The sequence below is a fragment of the Physeter macrocephalus genome, chromosome 6, assembly GCF_002837175.3.
Source record: "Physeter macrocephalus isolate SW-GA chromosome 6, ASM283717v5, whole genome shotgun sequence".
Taxonomy (NCBI): Eukaryota; Metazoa; Chordata; class Mammalia; order Artiodactyla; family Physeteridae; genus Physeter; species Physeter macrocephalus.
Window position 1 is genome coordinate 94946738 of NC_041219.1, and position 12827 is coordinate 94959564.

The 12827-nt window shown below is 38.1% G+C and overlaps 1 non-coding gene across 1 annotated transcript; it reads left to right on the forward strand.

The window, feature by feature from the left end:
- Window positions 1-2392: 2392 nt before the first annotated feature.
- LOC112064734 (U6 spliceosomal RNA) lies at window positions 2393-2499 on the forward strand. The gene has a single exon (XR_002891636.1). It is a non-coding gene; the product is annotated as a U6 spliceosomal RNA (small nuclear RNA).
- Window positions 2500-12827: the final 10328 nt, after the last annotated feature.

Below are 12827 nucleotides of genomic sequence, written 5' to 3' on the forward strand. Positions count from 1 at the left end.
TTGTGTTACGCGGGCCTCTCACTGCTGTGGCCTCTCCTGTTGCGGGGCACAGGCTCCGGACGTGCAGGCTCAGCGACCATGGCTCACGGGCCCAGCCGCTCCGTGGCATGTGGGATCCTCCCAGACCGGGGCACGAACCCGTGTTCCCTGCATTGGCAGGCGGACTCTCAACCACTGCGCCACCAGGGAAGCCCTAGACGTTTGTTTGTTGGAAGATTTTTAATCACAGTTTCAATTTCATTGCTTGTGATTGGTCTGGTCATATTTTGTATTTCTTCCTGGTTCAGTCTTGGAAGGTTATACCTTTCAAAGAATTTGTCCATTTCTTCCAGGTTGTCCATTTTATTGGCATAAAGTTGCTTGTAGTGGTCTCTTAGGATGCTTTGTATTTCTGCAGTGTCTGTTGTAACTTGCCCTCTTTCATTTCTAATTTTATTGATTTGAGTCCTCTCCCTCTTTTTCTTGATAGTGTTTAGCATCCATGTGTTTGTGTTTTTAACGTTTTTCCCCTGTAATTCATTTCTAATCTCATAGCATTGTGGTCAGAAAAGATACTTGATATGATTTCAATTTTCTTAAATTTACTGAGGCTTGATTTGTGATCCAAGATGTGATCTATCCAAGTTCCTTCATCATTTGTTGTAGAGCTGGTTTGGTGGTGCTGAATACTCTTAGCTTTTGCTCATCTGTAAAGCTTTTGATTTCTCCATCGAACCTGCATGAGATCCTCACCGGTTAGAGTAATCTTGGTTGTAGGTTCTTCCCTTTCATCACTTTAAGTATATCATGCCACTCCCTCTGGCTTGTAGAGTTTCTGCTGAGTAATCAGCTGTTAACCTTATGGTATTCCCTTGTATTTTATTTGTCATTTTTCCTTTGCTGCTTTGAATAATTTTTCTTTGTCTTTAATTTTTGCCAATTTGATTACTATGTGTCTTGGCGTGTTTCTCCTTGGGTTTATTCTTTATGGGATTCTCTGTGCTTCCTGGACTTGGGTGGCTATTTCCCTTCCTATGTTAGGGAAGTTTTCCACTATAATGTCTTCAAATATTTTCTTGGGTCCTCTCTCTCTCTTCTCCTTCTGAGACCCCTATAATGCAATTGTTGTTACATTTAATGTTGTCCCAGAGGTCTAGTAGGCTGTCTTCATTTCTTTTCATTCTTTTTTCTTTATTTTTTTCTGCAGCAGTGAATTACACCATTGTGTCTTCCAGGTCACTTATCCGTTCTTCTACCTCAGTTTTTCTGCTATTGATTCCTTCTAGTGTAGTTTTCATTTCAGTTATTGTATTGTTCATCTCTGTTTGTTTGTTCTTTAATTCTTCTAGGTCTTTGTTAATCATTTCTTGCATCGTCTCGATCTTTGCCTCCATTCTTTTTCCGAGGTCCTGGATCATCTTCACTATCATTATTCTGAATTCTTTTTCTGGACGGTTGCCTATCTCTACTTCATTTAGTTGTTTTTCTTGGGTTTTATCTTGTTCCTTCATCTGGTGCATAGCTCTCTGCCTTTTCATCTTGTCTATCTTTCTGTGAATGTGTTTTTTGTTCCACAGGCTGCAGGATTGTAGTTCTTCTTTCTTCTTCTGTCTGTCCTCTGGTGGATGAACTTATCTAAGAGGCTTGTGCAGGTTTCCTGCTGGGAGGGACTGGTGGTGGGTAGAGCTGAGTATTGAAATTCTTTAAGTTGCAATAATATTATCTCTTTTATTCTAAGATATAAAAGATCTTGCGAAGAATATGAGGACTTCAAGTCTGGTTTAAAATAGGGCTTGACATATATAACTTAAATCCAGCAGTCTGATGAACCTATACATCTGATTTGTGCATACCCACAAAAATATTAAACAGGTTATTAGTTAGAAAGTCATAGAAGCAGAAGATAGAGATGATGATGAGTATTAGTCTAAGTGCAAAGGGAATTAACTTAAAGTGTTAATAAGCAGCTATAGGAAGACGGAATAACAGTAACAAGGATTTTATTCTTTTCATTCATTTAAGTGAGTAAAATAACACACTAGGTAAGTATTTTATATAGTTTTAAGAAAATAAAGAGTGCAAAACTCTAAGCTTTAAAAGTAATGTTAGGTAGATACTATTAACTTTTCAAGAGAAATTTTGCTTCAACATAAGACTAATTGTTAGTTTATTTAGTGATCTGCCTTTAAGATTTTAAGATATATATGTCTCTCCTGAAGTCAAAGCACATTGTTATGGTGAAATAGATTATTTTAAAACTAACTTCTATCCAATAGAATCTACAGAGAGGAAGTTTACTGAGGGACTACTTAAAGTATAGATTAAGAAAATGTCATTTGCATTTTTGTCATTAAGAATCAGAGAAATCAAACTCCCTCAGATACGCTTTGAATGATAATTAAAAAGCAGTCAGGTGCTCACTTTGACAGCAGATATCCTAAAACTGGAATGATACAGAGAAGATTAACATGGCCCCTGCGCAAGGATGAAAAGCAAATTTGTGAAGTGTTCCATATTTTTGAAATCAGAAAGAAAAAACGCAGTCAGTAAAATATTCTTGATAAGGGGAGTGAAGACAGCCAATTGCAATTTTAAAATCAAGATTTCTCAACTTCAGAATAATTGATTTTGTGGTTATATAATTCTTCATTGTTGGAGGGAGAAGAGCTGCCCTGTGCATTTTAGGATGTTAAGCAACATCCCTGGTTTCTCCTCACTAAATGCTAGTAGCACCCTCAACTTTGACAACCAAAAGTATCTCCAGGCTTTACCAAATGTCTTCTTTACCAAATGTCACAAAGCCTTTCTCATTTAAAAACTATAGCTTTAGGCTGACAGTTTGCAGCCTTTAGGTATGGAATTTATTTAGGTGGCTCAAAATAATGATAAGGAATAACATCAGATGTAAACTCCTTGAGGTTGTAGTCTATCATTTTATCATGACTTCTTAGTACAGCTCTTGTCAAAAAAGAGGCAACTAATAAAGGAGGAAAATTACAAAATCAAGCTGAAGGAGAATTGCAAAGAATTCTAATTTACATCAGTAAATATCTGGGGCATAGTTGTGAAAGTGGATTAAAAGGATGCTAAACAAATGAGGAAAAAGCATTAGTTCAGGGTGAATTTATTGATGTAGGAACACTTATCAGAGATTCCATGCACAATTTTAAAGAGTTAAATGTAGTTTTAGGGGCTTCCCCGGTGGCGCAGTGGTTGAGAGTCCGCCTGCCGATGCAGGGGACGCGGGTTCGTGCCCCGGTCGGGAAAGATCCCACATGCCGCGGAGTGGCTGGGCCTGTGAGCCATGGTCGCTGAGCCTGCATGTCCAGAGCCTGTGCTTGGCAACGGGAGAGGCCACAACAGTGAGAGGCCCGCGCACCGCAAAAAAAAAAAAAGAGAAATACAAACATATATATTTGGGCTTCCCTGGTGGCACAGTGGTTGGGGGTCCACCTGCCGATGCAGGGGACGTGGGTTTGTGCCCCGGTCTGGGAGGATCCCACATGCCGCGGAGCAGCCTGGCCCGTGGGCCGTGGCCACTGGGCCTGCACGTCCGGAGCCTGTGCTCAGCAACGGGAGAGGCCACGGTGGTGAGAGGCCCGCGTACCGCAAAAAAAAAAAAAAAAAAGTAGTTTTAATTTACTTAGTCTGTTGACTAAAACCTTGTTTCAAAGCTAGTACTAGCTGAAGATGACAATATGATACAGCAAGACTATCTCCCTACTTAGAAAAAAAATTGCACTGTCAGAATCTGTCAGATGTAACTATTTTGGAATTCTAGAGCTGCTGAAGATTTGCAACTTCCAGAGAAAGACTTGGATGGTAAGTTGTAGTTAATTTCAGTCAATTTTAGCTCTTAGCACAGTAGAAGCTACCCTTCACCTCAACCACCACCCCAAGCCACATGGCAGGAAACTGTGCACATGCTTCTGGAGTAGCTTGCACAAAACTTGTGGGATCCAAATAGGGCAAAAAGACCCTGTCCTCCAAACGTTAGGGATCTGTGCTCTGATCGGTTCTTCTGATCATAGTGGTGCAGACAAAAAGGGAGGCAGCCATAGTTGTACCTCCCCCATGATTGTAAGCCCCTCCCCCTCCAGCTGAAGTGATTTCCAGGGGATTTAAAGGGCCAGTGTTCTTCCTTCACCTTCTTTTTTCACTTTTTCTCCTTTGAGAGACAGGCATTAAATATTAGGATATTCAAAAACAACTGCTTATATGGCAAAAATTAGAAAGTGACCATGTATGGTCAGGGAAAGTCTCAGAAAAGACCTGAGAAGACTTTAAGTTTACACTTCAGGCTGATCCTTGGCATGAAGACACCTGGCAATAATCATAATAAAAGTAGCAAAAACCAGCAGACCCCGGAAAATGGGGAGAATCTGATTTCCAGAGTTACCACTTTATTATATTTAAATGTCCAGTGTTCAACAACAATAAAAGAAACATTACATACAAAAAACAGGAAAGTATGACCTACTGAAAGGAAAAAGAATAATCTACAGAAACTGTCTCTGAAAGACCTAATGGCTGATATACTAGACAAAGACTTTAAAACAATTATTTTAAAGATGTTCAAAGAACTAAAGGAAGATGTAGAGGAAGTCAAGAAAATGATGCATGAACAAAATAGAAATATCAATAAAGAGAAAATCTAAAAAGAAACAAAAAATGCCGAAAAGTACAATAACCAAAATGAAAAATTCACTAGAGGGATTCAAAGGCAGTTTTGAGCAGGCAGAAGAATCAGCAAACTTGACAATGGAAATTATCAAGGCTGAGGAACAGTAAGAAAAATGGTGAGGAAAATCCAACAGAGCCTAAGGTACCTGTGGGATGCCATTACATATGCACCATGGGAGTCCCACAAAGAGAAGAGAGGAAGAGAATAGAGAATAAAAAGAATATTTGAAGATACAATGGCTGAAAACTTCCCAAATTTGATGACAGACATGAATATAAACATCCAAGAAGCTCAATGAACTTTAAGATGAACTAAGAGACCCACGCTGAGAAACATAATAAAATTTTCAAAAGCCAAATACAAAGACAGAACCTTAAAAGCAGCAGAACAGAAATGAGTCATCACACACAAGGGATATTTATTAAGAATATCAGTAGATTTCTCATCAGAAACTTTGGAGGCCAGAAGACAGTGGGTCAATATAGTCAAAGAACTAAAAGAAAAAAAAACCTGTCAATCAAGAATCCTATATCCAGCAAAACTGTCCTTTAAAATTGAGAGAGAAATTAAGACATTCCTAGGTAAACAAAAGCTGAAGGAGTTTGTGACCACTATACTGTCCTGCAAGAAATGCTGAAGGGAGTCCTTCAGAGAAAAATGAAAGGACACTGGACAATGACTTGGAGCTGTATGGAGAAATAAAGGTAAATACATGGGAAATTATAGTTATCATTACTGTAACTTTTGTTAGTATATCTGAATTCTGTTTTACATAATTTAAGAGACTGATACATTTAAATGGATTATTAGTTTATGTGATAGGGCACACAATATATAAATATGCAATTTCGTGACATCAACAACCAAAAGATGTGGGGATGGAGCTGTAAAGAAGCAGAATTTTTGTATGTTATTGAAGTTAAGCTGGTATAAATTCAACTTAGAGTGTTATAACTTCAAGATGTTAAATGAAATCTCCATGGTAACCACCAAAAAAATAGCCATAGAATATACACAAAAGGAAAGGAGAAAGAAATTTCTCCCTAACAGTAATTGCTTTAAATGTAAATGAATTAAACTCTCCAATCAAAAGAAAGAGATTGGTAGCGTAGATAAAAATGCATTATCCAACTGTATGCTGTCTACAAAAGACTCACTGGCATTCCAAAGTTTTGTAGGTACCCATGGCTTACAGTGCTATCCCTTCAAGCTGTGCTCACAGGCTGTTAAAAACAATAAGTGGCAGGGTAGATATGACCTGCAGGTTGTAGTTTGCCAACCTCTAGTCTATATGACTAAAGCATGTAAAGATGTCCCCTTTAAAGTTAAGAAGTTGCTACTGTGCCCTGTGCCATTAAGTGCCATAGCAATCCATGAGTTTCTTTGCATTTTGGAGGCAAGATGTATTACACTGAGGTATAAATATAATATTTTTACCTTTAGCCTGAAATGCTGGTTTTGACTGGGTCCATAGAAAGAAAAAGTCGTTCAGACGACAATGGGTGCAGTTCTGCCACTCACCTGACACAGAGATTTCAGTGGTTCTCATGGTGTTTCTAGCAGATTAAAAGACCATGTGAAGAATATGGCATAGTGGAGGGTCTTAGGATTTCAGAGCACAGCCTTAAATTCTTTGGCAAGTATCTGCTTTCACAAAACTTTAACCTGGTATACATTGAATACTAACTATATGACCATGTAATCCAAAGTGCCCATCATGAACTGGATGCTCTGTAATCTACATAGACATAAAGTCAAATATTCCAAGCTGTACTTCGCCAACAAGCAGAAGTAAAAAAAAATGTGGTTGGAGATGAACTGATTCTGTAGAAACAAATATATGCATGAATCAGTTGCTTAAATTTCTTGCCTTTCTATATCTGCTTTGCCAGTCCTTATTGAACACAACTTATGGTTTCACGGGGGCATTCTCCATGATGAGAATGAAGTGAAGATGGAATAATTCATTTGGCTTATTTTACAAATATATTTTTGTGATATTCTGGCACCAGCTGAAAATGGTCTGTGGATACATTAGAGCCCCATTAAATTATGATCATAGCAAATAATGAAGTGATATTTCACCTGTATAAAAAATCAGTTGAAGTATCTCTTTTCTCTCTTATAGTGGAAGGAGATATGATGGTCTAAACCAAGGATACATATAAATCTGAAGTCTGTGACTCATGAACTTTTAGGAAGAGATATGGAGATAAAACTCCTAGAATCATCTTATAATATGTCCCATGTGAATGCCCACCAAAAAGCTCACACTTGTTGACAAATTCTGTAGATATCCTTGAGGCCCATTTCTCAGTCATTGACAGTGGGTTCATGGCACAGTAGCAGAAGTTCATGCATTGCAGTCTGGACTACATAGACCTCCTCTAGCTCTGGATCCAATCAAAATGATAGCCTTTCAGCTCAAAGGTAAAGTATTATACTTTATGTACTATACATTGCCTCCAAATGCAAAGAAATCTATTATTGTGTCTCATAGAAACAGAGGACCTTGATGAAAAGGGTCATATTCTTAAGGATAAATGATTTGCATGGACTAAAGAAAAAGGACTTGCTTTCACTAAGGTTGACTCAGCTACTGCCATCACTGACTTCTCATTTTGCAAGCAGCAGCAACCTGCCGTGAATTCCCATTATGTTAAGTTAGCTAGTTAGTTACCCGGTGGCTGGTTGATCGTAATGGAATGCTTTCTTCATGGGTTCACGTACCTATTCCAATTTGTTCTCATTAGAAGATATTTATTCTAAATGAAGTTTGCTCCTCCTGTTTACCATACTTTTTCCAGCACCATTATCAGCAGACCTACTAATGCTTTGTATGCCATCATCATATCCTGTACCAAATGTATTCTCCTCGCTTTACAATGAAAGATTCAAGACCAAGAGCTAATGCCCATAAATTCACTGTTCTTATGAAGACTCCATTTCCCATAAGCAGCTGGCCTTACAGAATGGTTGAGTGCTTTGTAAAAGACTCATTTATCTCACCATCTGGGAACCCTGTGAGGTTGAGATGCTGTCCTGCAGGAAAGGATATATGTTCCGAACCAGTGGTTCTGTTTCTTCTTTAGCTGTAACACAAGAGTCTGAGAATTAAAAGGTAGACTTGGGGAGAATTTCTCATATCATATCAAATTACCCACTCACAAAATGTTTGTTTTTGCTTTCTGTTCCTAAAATTCTTTGCTCTTTTGTCTTATTTTTTCACCGAGTGACATAACCCAATGGCTCTATTGACCTGGAAAATAAAACTGCAAGCTTATCATCTGAGAATTTTCACACCATTGACTGAATAGGCAAAAGCAGATTTAATTTATCCTTACTATCGGAAGAGATGAGATTGTTGCTACTCAGTGGGGGCTGGAAGGACTATGGATGGAACACAGGTCATTCTCTGGGGACACTTCCTTTTACTGCCATGTCTGGTAGTAAAAGTTGAAGACTACAAGAGGCTTAGATCCCCAACCAACTGAAATGTATATCAAGGATAAAAAAAACCTGGAATATAAAGTAGAAAAGGGAAGTCAAATATTCAGTTAATACCTATGACAAACTGTGGAAATGATAACTGTAGTCACTTCTTATGTGTATGTGTATATATATACATACACACACATATGTATATGTTTACAAGCATATATAAACATACAGATGTATGTATATATTCATGTGTGTGTATGTACATAAGTTTACATACAACATATATGTGTATTTCATTGTTGTATATAAGGTACATATTGGGATAGTTATTAACTAGTTGATATGATTGAATCAGCATCTTGATGGGACTAGAGGAGCAATAGACATCACTTTCAAATTCTGAACATCGCCCTAATGAGAAATTGAGGTACTGCATTTGTTGAGAGGGTGAGGGTGCTTGGTTTGTATGAGCAGTGTTTGCATTTTTGTTAGAAAGGCATAATTTTAAAAATCTGAAGTATGAAAAAAGGATGATTTTAATATTGTGCTAGGATGGACTGAAGTGGATATTTGTTGGCTTTTTATGGAGAGAGAAGTTAGTTGTCTCCTACTATAGAATCTAAAATTGCTACATACTCACTTTCCCAGGCCCCTGTGCAGAGATAGTGGCAAATTCCTTTGGGTCACTGATGTTAGAAGTAGTCTTCAGTTTCTAGTGGTTAAGTGACAGGAGTGTCCAGAGTTACAAGGGTGATGTTCAGGGTGTGGCATCTCAGCTGTACCAGTGAGACAAGCTGGACATCCAATGCTCAGTTGTGCAACTCTGTTCCCCCACTGGCTAATGGTGTGGCATGATATGCCTGTGGTTCTAGCTACCCAGCTGTCTTTGATTTGGGGGCCCAGTTCTCTAGCCTTCCATATGATTATGAGTATCTCTCAAAATTGTTTAAATAAATTATTTTTACTGCTTTAACAAGCTGGAATCAATTTTTTTTTTTTTTTTTTTGCGGTACACGGGCCTCTCACCGTTGTGGCCTCTCCCGTTGCAGAGCACAGGCTCCAGACGCGCAGGCTCAGCGGCCATGGCTCACGGGCCTAGCTGCTCTGCAGCATGAGGGATCTTCCTGGACTGGGGCACGAACCCATGTCCCCTGCATCGGCAGGCAGACTCTCAACCACTGCGCCACCAGGGAAGCCCTGGAATCCATTTTTGATAGTTCCCTTAGGACCCTGGTGAGCATACCAATTTTTTTAAAAGAATTTTTTCCAAATGTTATGTCATAAAAATGAAATCACAAAAAAAATGTATTTGGGTTATTTTCTAGTTTTCTAGTATAGACTTTTATTTTCTGCTCAGCTGTACTGAGCAGTGAACGTATGGTCTCTCTCAATGTAACATTTCTATTCAAGCTCCATTTTGCTTCATGGTAAAAATTCTTCAAAGTGAAAGGGAGTTACATACTTCGACTTAGCTTCTCTGTGTCACAAACAAGAAACGTAAATTGTGAAGTCAAATAATTTACTTAGTATATCTGATAAAACATAAATCCACTTGAAGTAAAAGTAATTATTAAGTTATATTTGGCAATTATTGTGTCATTAATCATTTTTTCTGGTTTCTGGAAGTCTTGGATTCCTCATTAAAAGGGAAATAAAAATGAGCAAGAATGAATTAATTCTACAATTTAGCAATTAAAAAACATGTATTGTTTCAGTAGGTGGTCTGAGATTAAGCAAAACAAGTTATTCATTTCTGAAATTTCCTGGCAGAGTTTTTCTTTGACTCCTGCTTAGAAATATACAGTAGTTCTTTCTGTCATCTGCTTTAATGCTCTTGTTTCAGGGTCACTTTGTTGTTTTCATTGAGGCCCTAACTAGTTTGTTGCCATTGCAGGGGAGGAAGTTGTCATAACCTATCTTTGGTATTAATGACTATCAACTTTGTGAGGACCTCAAAGCTGACAGCCTATCAATTTTGAGATCCAGACCATTATCATCATTCCAGACTTAATTGCTTGGCTTCAATTATTTTTCATGAACATGTAGGACCACCACTCTCAAATTTTATGGGTTTGCACCAGTGACACAAGAACAGATTGAGCACTTTCCCACTGGAGGATAAAGTGTCCATGAGAATAACACTTGCACACTGCTCTCCATCCATCCAGACAATGGGCACTTTTTACAGGCTCTTTGGGGATTCAAGGCAGAGTCCCAAAGGCAAAGGCTGAGATGAAGACATTATTGTTTCTTTCTCACAGTGAATGGTATTTTATAGGGGAGGTTCAGGAGAAAGATGAAACACACACACACAGTCTCTTAAAACAGCTCAACAGTGAATGTATGTTCTCTATTAATCATTTTTAACCTTACTCATTTAATAGGTTATGCCTTTTATAACAAAGCAAAAAGCAAAGTTCTGTTGGCCCCACAAGAGTGTGACTCCTAAGTGAGCAGAGAGTGGATATGACACCACTGGAAATTAGTTGCTTAACTTCAACAAATAGAGTAAAGGGGAAGACATTTTACAGTACCAATTTGCTTTTCAAATATTTTATTTTACCCTATTCTTTCCTGTTTGTAATCAGTTTGCAAAAATTGGTTGTCTTGACTACTTTAATATCTTAAGTAGGTAAGGGATTACACCATATTTTGACCAATATGTCAGAGGCCAGGGCCCCAAAATAAAATGTTAGTGTCCCTGCTCAGTTCCTCGTTCATCAACTCTGCTGTAATTGTGTATGCATGTCTTTACTGTGAAGTAAAACCTTTGAGGGATTATGATATTCTGTTCCTGAGATACATATTCAATCAAATGAATATTGAAAGTAAGTATTGTAAAGACAATATTTTAACAGGCCAGACTACTTTGTTATTTCTAGGTATGAGTTGACACTTTAAACACAATGGAAGGAAATCTTCATCATTCATTTAATTAGGTAGGTGAGGCTGCTGATATTGGGAATAAGCAGGCAACTACACATAACTTTCTCTGGGACATTTTTAGGTTCAATTCTGATAACAACTCTAGGAGGGAGATTTTATTAGCTCCATCAGAAAGAGACATATAAAGGGTTAAATAATTTATCCAAAAATCACAGAGCTAAGACGTGAAAGGGTCAATATGCAAACCTAGAAGTAGTTGACTTTAGTTATATGCTATTTTTACTCTACCATTCTGACTTATCATCTCCCGAAAAAGTATTTTTACTCCATGACTAAGGAACTTAATCATTGTTAAATTAAAAGAACAAAAGCACAGTTAATAGTAAACATAAAAGGTAAGAGAGGAAATTGATATGTACTAAATGGCAAGGACCTTAGAATCTGTTTTGACATATTGTTGCCTTATTTAATCTTAACAAAAATCCTGTAAGATGGATACTATTAGGATTAGAAAGTTAAAGTTACTTTCACAATATTAGATAGCTAGCAAGTAGGAGAATCATAACTTAAAGACTGAGCTCTTTCCACTAATGATACAGTTTTCATTAATTTTTTAAAAGCAATATGGAAGACAAATTTTGCATAGGAATTGACACAGAACCAGTGTGTAGAGAACTGAAGTAATTTGCTTATAAAGGAATCTGCAAGATGTTAAGGAAAATGTAGAGATTTTAGGAAAGGACCAATACAATCTCAGAGGATACGTCGTAGATTTTACCCATGTGTCTGAAATTGTTTTGTTCCACTGTGATAGGTGATATAAGAGTGCTGGTGGTAAGCATTACAAGATTAAAGCAGAGAAATAAGAATACTCTAGTGAAGACTCAAAAATTGTAGTAATGGGGCTTCCCTGGTGGCGCGGTGGTTGCGCGTCCGCCTGCCGATGCGGGGGGGCCGGGTTCGCGCCCCGGTCTGGGGGGATCCCGCGTCCCGCGGAGCGGCTGGGCCCGTGGGCCGTGGCCGCTGGGCCTGCGCGTCCGGAGCCTGTGCTCCGCGGCGGGAGAGGCCGCGGCGGGGGGAGGCCCGCATACCGCAAAAAAAAAAAAAAAAAAATTGTAGTAATGACAGTGTATACTTTTTCCGTTTAGTATTTAGATATATTATTGAGGAACTTTGACGTTCATGTGTTATCACAATTAATGTTTATAGATATAATGGAAAGAGAAAAACCTGATTTTGAATATGCAGTCTACTAACTCACTAGCTTGGTGACTGGGGCAATAGAGCTACTGCTTTGAAGCTCACCTGAAAAACAAGGATTATAAAAATTGGTTCAAATTTTCAGAATGGTAGTTTGGTAATGTGCATTAAAATGTAAAAGGCAAATATCCATTTATGCAACAAAATTTCACTCTAAGAAATTTCCCTAAGAAGTTAAGCATACAAGAGCCAAAAAATGTGTATCAGTATGGAAAGGTACTAACCCAAAGGACATAATCATACCATTTTTGAAAGTAATCACCTATCCTTTAAGAAAGGGAACTGTCTGATAGAAAATACCATAATAATTTGTTCAAGTTGAGGATGGGGAGGTACCAGTGAGAACGCCATCTGTCACACATGGGGAATCAACAGTCGTGTGGGGATGAGGGATGGAGTAGCATGATGGGAAGCTGGAATCTGAACTTAGAATGACCAAGACATTTTTAGCAACATTAATACATAATATAAAGTGTGGATTGTTTGCCTTGCTATGATACAGTTCTCTTCATCTCCCCAAATCTTCAATGCCTCACACAAATGATTTCTGTGTGTAGGAGATTTTTTGAAGATATTC